Here is a 7,175-nt window from a genome sequence, read left to right as displayed (position 1 = left end):
TTGTTGATGTCATTAATGTTTGTTGAATGGCGCCTTACATAGAATTTTTCATGACATTATTCTACACAAATAAGTTAAAAAAATAAATATAAATGAAATGAGCAATGAACCTTTGCTCCTCTCCCCGTTAGAGTCCACGTTCTCATACGTATTCCCGATTTTGTTCATTTGTTTTCTTTGCTTTTTGTATTGCACTGAATTTTTTTTGTTGATTTGGATGCTTATTGCTTATACGCCGCATAGGCCAGATTCTGAGCCTCGCTGCCTTGCAGCCATCGACCGTAGCTATGCTCGTGTTCATAGTGCGGATGCGCAACAACCTCGTAGTTCTCTTTCTTTGATTGTATTTCAATCCAATGATGCTCGAGAGCAGCAGAGCAATCTTGCCAATGACCAAAGCCTAGAATGAGATCAGTGCCAAGAAGCCAATAGCCAGAGGCAGCAGAGCGGCCATAGCAGGCTTAAATGGGAATGAAAGGAGGGGGGATACATGCATTTGCATGTATGACTTTCGCTTGATTACAGCTTGATTCATCGTCGGAGAGTTTGCTGTCCACTGTCCGCTCATTAGCAATTGGAGCACAAATAATTAATAAGCGAACAGGATCGACAGCTTTATATGGTCAGCGTTTAGAAATCGGAAACTGTGGCTAAAGAGCGCAAAAAGAAAGTAAGCCTAGCTAACTGGCTAACTAAAAGGCAATTAATTACAGCAGCCAAAAACAGTCAACAGCAACAAGTTTGCTAACAAGTCTCGCTAGGAGATGCTTGGGAATCTGAATTGAAAATCAACTCTGTAATAATATATCTTATGTGGGACCACAAAATGATGTGTGCTACTCTAGTTTCTATGTGCATTTTGTACGCATATTCCCTCCTACCACCCTATTCAACTTACACTCTTCCAAAGCACGTTGCATATCCTGGATGGAGTCCTTGGGGACCTTGAATTGCAATGTGTGTGTGCCAAAGAAGCGAGCAACACGCTCCACCAGCAATGAATCGACCTCAGATTCACGGGCTTCCACCTCTTCGGGCAGCTGGACATCATTGAGGGATCCGCCTACTGGAATATCATCGGTTTTCACCAAGGCAATGCCCTCTGTCAGCCTCACATCTCCGTTTTCCGTATCAAAGTAATGCAGGGCACGTTCCTGCTTAAATATTATCATGTGACATCAGGAATGACAGAGTGAAAGAGAGAGAGAGAGAGATGGGGGCATTCACCTTCATGCACAACACCATCGATCGGTCGCCGCAATCCTTGACCATTTTGAGGGCACTCGTCAATGTCTATTGACTGTCTGACTCGGAGGCAGCTGCCGCCGTTGAGGCAATCAGCGCGAAAAGACACAAATTTAAACATGATTGTAATTTTTTGGATATTTGTTTTTGCACAAACACTAATGACACAACGGAGAGATGCGAGTGGGGTATATTATCCTTTTAGATGTTTGCACTAGCTGAGAGTGCTTTTGGCTTGATTTGTTTCACTTGATTGAGTGGCACTGCGCTCGATTGGCTTGTTCGATCTGTCGGTCAGAAGGCAACCGGTAAACTGTGAATAGAAGACTCCCGCGGATCGAGTTTTATGCCCCGCCAGCAGAGCAACGACAGCAGCAGCAGTGGCAGCAGCAGCACGACGCAAACAGAAACAGAAACGTTGGACAAAATAAAAATAAAAGAAAAAGACATCGGCATTGACGATGCGACACGATGCGAGTGCTTCACACTCTCCTACCAATCCCCCACCAGAATTGAAACAGTAGCCGAGCTTAGAATTTAAATAAACAGCCCGAAGAAGACGTTAAGAGGAGGCGCATCGGCTGCAACCAACTTGGCCAAGAGCAAAAGACCGAAACCTCCCGACAGGCCGGTCGACGGTGCGTATGCGTCGCAGTTGCCGTTGCCGTTGCCGTTGTCGTTGTCGTTAACTTGTTGTTGTTTGTCAACACACTTAACCAACGGTTAACAACTATGTGCCACACACATACAGACACAGACACACAGATTGACACACACATGCTAACAAAGTGTTAAGGGGAGAAGGTAAGAGCCATTAATTGTTTTGGGCTAGCTGGGCAATTTATTTCGATATTATTGGCATTCATTTGACAGCTTAAAAACTTATATGATGGCACTTTTAGGCAAATGGTTTTTTTTTTCTTTTTCTGCTAACATCATGGCATACTTTCAATGCTTTTCAATGTTAATCTCAGCCATAACCACAGCAGAAAGTGCTACTCCATTTAAAATTGCAGACACGTCGAAAGCAACCACAACAAGTGCGCGGCCATCGTATCTCAAATTGGAGTAAAATAGAAAATTAACTATGTAGTTTGCAGGCGGTATGGAAAATAAAATAAAATACAAGATGAAAAAAAAAAAAATTTCACTTTAATTTTGCTCTTTATTTATGTGTTTGTTTTTGCCTCACATCTCGCTCAAACACACACTCGCATAATGTTTTTTTTTTTTTTTATTCCTTTATTGATAGGTATAGATAGTATAGATAGATATATACAGAGGAAAAAGAAAAAGAAAAAGATGCCATAAAGGGAGCTTGATCCTAGGGGACGTCCTCGTGGGAATTGCTTCCTAGGGTCGGTGGCTCTCTCTACGACGCTTCAGCTCTCATGCGTTCGGATTGTCGCAGATCCCGCATTACATATGCTGCAAAGCTGTTGACCGCTTCCCATGTTTGTGGGCTGCCAACCATTGAATCCACGAGGTTGTTCACCGTTAATCCAGCCCCTGCAGTGAGTTCTAGGTGCCTTCTTTGGGTCTCATAGCGCCGACACCTGAAAAGAATATGTTGTGCGTCTTCTACGCTGTCATCGCTGCAGACTGTGCACATAGGCGATTCTTCGTGACCAAAGCGATGGAGATATTGCCTAAAGCATCCATGACCGCTTAGTATCTGGGTTAGGTAGAAATTTACTGACCCATGCTTTCTGCCTAACCACTTCTCTATATTTGGGATCAGCAGGTGGGTCCATCTGCCCTTCTGTGACGCATCCCATCTTCTCTGCCATGTTATTAGGCTTCTGCCTCTAGCCTGTGCGCGTGCCAGTTTCTTCGAGGGCTCATCACTAGGTGCTGCAGCTACGACTGTGTCTTCATCCGCCTGAATGTCAAGTGGCAGCATCCCAGCTAACACTAATACTGCGTCGTCAGATACCGTTCTAAACGCCAGCAGACTCTGAGTGCACAAAGTCTGTGGGTTGACCGTATGCCCCTGCTGTAGCTTTCTACTAATAAAGCCGATTTCCAGATCCGAGCCGCATAAAGTACAATGGAGCTGTGAACTGTCGTCAGCAGCTTTCTCGTCTCTTGTTTTGGGCCCCTCGTGTTTAAGAGGATCCTTGACAACGAACGCACGCATACAGATGCCTTCTCCTGAATGTTGGCTAGGTGTTCTCGAAAGGTTAGTCGAGTGTCTATCCACACGCCAAGATAGCGGATAGCTCTTTTGGACTGGACCGTAGTCCCCTCAACAGTAATTTGTGCTGTCTCAACAAGTTTCCTGCTTGAAATTAGAACGGCCTCTGTTTTTTGCGCCGCTAATTTGAGTCCCACGGAGCCCAGCCATTCTACTATCTTTGCGATGGCCATGTTTGCTGCAGCCTCTGCTTGCTTAATCTCTTTTTTAACAATGACTAGTGCAACATCATCTGCATAGCCAATTAGTTGACAGCTATCACAGAGTGTCAACCTCAGGACGCCATCATACATTATGTTCCATAGCAAAGGGCCCAGAACGGATCGTTGGGAACCCCGCCAGATATGGAATGCAGCACGCTTCCAGCATCGGATGTATACTCCAACTGCCTCCTTCCGAAGTAGCTCCAGGTGATGGCATGAATGTGGGCCGGGACTCCAAAGTTTTGCAGTGCGTCAAGAATAGATCCCCAATCGGCAGTGTTAAAAGCGTTCTTTATGTCGAGGGTGACCAGCAGGCAATATTTTTTTGCACCTCCTTTCCATCTCTCACCTTTAATAGCTTCTGAGGCAATATCGACCACTCTTGAAATGGCATCAGTTGTGGACTACTTTTTCTAAAGCCATATTGATTGGGTGACAAACCGCCGCCTAGCCTGATGGCTGACTCTAGCCTCGCACATAGCACTCGCATAATGTGTCGGTGTGTGTGTGTATCTGCAGTTTTGTATGCCAATCGCCATCAGTTGCACATGGATGGTTGGATGGATAGATGGCTCGTTGGATGGTTATATACAACTTCAGTCGGACACGCAGATACAGATATAGTGGAAAAGTATTTCATTGGCTTTAAATTGCCACACGTCTTTTGCGTCTGCTGCTGCTGCTGCTCTCGTCTCTGTAATTTACACATTAGACAATTGCCCCAAAAGAAGAAAGCGACAGATTTGCATGGCCACCAAACCAAACAGATGCAAAACACTCGAATCGACGACTTGTCGGAAACAATAACTATGCAAATCACCTCCACGTGGCCTCAGATGGATGCGTGATGGGAATTTGTTTGTAGCATTCAACTCTGGTTAATTGTATTCTCACGAGAAATGGGCAAAGGGCATGTTTTTTTTTTAATGAAAGTGAAATAAAAAGTAATTGTAAAAGACAAACGAAAAACTAACCATTGATTATGGTTTTTCTTATGCAATAGAAATTGCTTTGCTTAACTCACATTATTTTGCAAATATCTTCCGTTTAGACATGTGCTTCAGTAATTTCTCTCCATATTATTACCTTCTATGCCCTTGGCCCTGCCCGCGTGTGCGTAAAGTTGCTAATTGAGCAAAGCTTCAGTGCTGACCTGAATATTATTTGTGCGAAATATTTTTGGCAGTTGAGCAAAATGATTATTACTTAAAGCATCTCTCTTTTTCTCTCTCCCCCTCTCTGATTGGTCATCATACCAGCCCCATAATTTCGTCGCCTGGCTGCCCAACCCTTTTCCACAGTGGCATCTTACCAAAGTGACACCTTTTGAAAGTTTCACTTTCATTCCGCATGGCTGGCATTCGCCCCCTCGACTCTGAATTCCGGCTAGCAGCTCTATCTCAGGTCCGTCATGTTAACAAGCCGCCCGTGATGTGCTTGAGTAATTTTCAATTAATGAAAGTGCTGCGTAAAGGTCTTACCAAGAGTAAGTTAGTTCCACTGATATTCCAGTGATGACATCAGTATTCGCAATTAAGTTGTCCCATCCCCAAAAAAAACAAACCAAAATGTGTAAAGGGCGCCTTCTATTAAATCGAATTGGGTGGGAATGTTAGTCAATATATGTATGTGGGTATTAAAAAGGTTCCCTTGACGATAAGTTCAATGTTCTATAATTGACGGTCAACGAATTAATATTTTGTACAGCGACTCAAAAGTGAAATTGTCGCATACCAAAGAAAGCAACAGCAACAGCAAAAATGCTGCAAGCAAGAGTAGTTCGGTTTATCTATGAATATTGGACTTTGTAAGATTCATACATATATGTGTTTATATATGTATATTTGTTTAGTAGAAAGCGAAGCAGCTACAGCGTCAACTACCATTTTTAGCACGCACGTAAGCGTTTTTTGAAATTGTTATTGTTATCATAAATTCAATTGTCGTGTCTCTCTCTCTACCCCCTGTATGGCTTTGGGTTTGTGCCAGGGGCATGATCAGTGTTATATGGTTGATGGGAAAAAATCTGGTCTATAAAAGGATTACCCACAAGACGGTATTTGGTTCTTGCAAACCTCCAAACCTTTTTAGCTCTTACTATATTGAGACTATTTGTGATTTAAAGCAGAATTAACTATATTTAATTTAGCGCTTACTTAAACCTAACACACACATTTAGTTTGTTATTATGTTAGTCAGACAGTTTATGCGGCAATCGGTTCTTTGGTTGGCTTCTTCTCTTTGTCGTCTCCAAATGCAAATGCAGGCTCGGCTGGAATCATCATTGGATCACTATGCAGGGTCAAGCGGAGGGGGTTCGCGTGGTGGGTCTACAAGCTTTTGCCGCTGCCCGCCGAATCCTTTGCGGCTTCCAGCCGCTGTAGGCCATATCAAAGTCCCGACCCCAGCCCGAATGGCCGCCAGAGGAGACAACAACTTCATGAGAGGATTACTTGCCTCCGCCGCCGCCACTCAATAGTTTCTTGATGCCAATTATGGATGCCAATACCAGCGCCAATTTAGAGACAATTAAGGCTTTACCGGCCAGCATAGCCAAGGCTCCATAGGCAATTGGCACAAATGTGCCGCCAAGCAGCAAGGGAATCATTATATAAGCTCCACTGCCCTTTTTATTCTTCTTCTTACGTCCCTCTACAGAGTTGCTATCCGTGTCGCGTAGATCAGGGAATTTAATCTGAAAATAAATGAGCAAATTTGAATATTTCTTTGCATATAGCTTGATCCGCCATACCTGTAGAGTGTGATCTTGCAGAAAGTTGCCAACACGCTTCATAATCATGCTATTCAGAACCTGCTCCTTGGCATCTACTCCACGCGGCAGTACAGCCTCAATATCCTGTTCACTGATCGATGGCAGCTTGGATCGCTGCTGATTGTCCGGACTGCTGCTCACAAACTGAACACCCTCGAAGAGGGTCAAGGATTTTGCCGAACGGAAAGCCTTTTCCAGGCCAGTTAGTAGTTTCACCTTTAGACAAACGGACATATTTTCACCAGTACATTGCTGATATATGCGATAAATCAGCGACATGTCCTTCCAAAGCTAACCGGACTAGTGCCACTCGATGCCTGCTGTATCCGATTCTGTTGCTGTTGAGGCTTCTGATCCATGACCAGGCTATTCAATTGCTGCTGCTGATAACTGGCACTACGCGCACTTGACAGCCAACAGAAGACAATCATCAGAGCTGCCACATGCCACACGTATTTAATCATATCTGGGCTGGTGGGATTCGATCGAAGTGATTCCTACGGCTATCCTGAATGGCATGCAGCGGTCAAAATGTTGAATGGAACTACGGCTGGGGCGGGTACTGGCACTGTGGCTGCACTTTTGATGATCGACTGAGTGCTGGCAGTTGCATCTTAGGCATTATATACCTCCTAGCCAAGTTTCTTGATGCTTAATTGCGCCTGGCATGGCTGCATGTCAAGCGCCTGCTGAAAAATTGAAAAACATCTCTTTGTTTTAGTCTAAATATCACGCCAATTAGTGAGACGGCTGGCCA

At 44.2% G+C, this 7,175-nt stretch overlaps 2 pseudogenes; both read right to left on the bottom strand.

Annotated features, from left to right (window-relative positions):
* Positions 1-221: 221 nt before the first annotated feature.
* LOC124461674 lies at positions 222-1,272 on the bottom strand (annotated as a pseudogene).
* Positions 1,273-5,763: 4,491 nt separating this feature from the next.
* Positions 5,764-6,962, bottom strand: LOC124461671 (annotated as a pseudogene).
* Positions 6,963-7,175: the final 213 nt, after the last annotated feature.

This window comes from Drosophila willistoni, unplaced genomic scaffold, assembly GCF_018902025.1.
Source record: "Drosophila willistoni isolate 14030-0811.24 unplaced genomic scaffold, UCI_dwil_1.1 Seg588, whole genome shotgun sequence".
NCBI classification, from domain to species: domain Eukaryota; kingdom Metazoa; phylum Arthropoda; class Insecta; order Diptera; family Drosophilidae; genus Drosophila; species Drosophila willistoni.
This window is presented reverse-complemented; position numbering and strand designations above follow the sequence as displayed.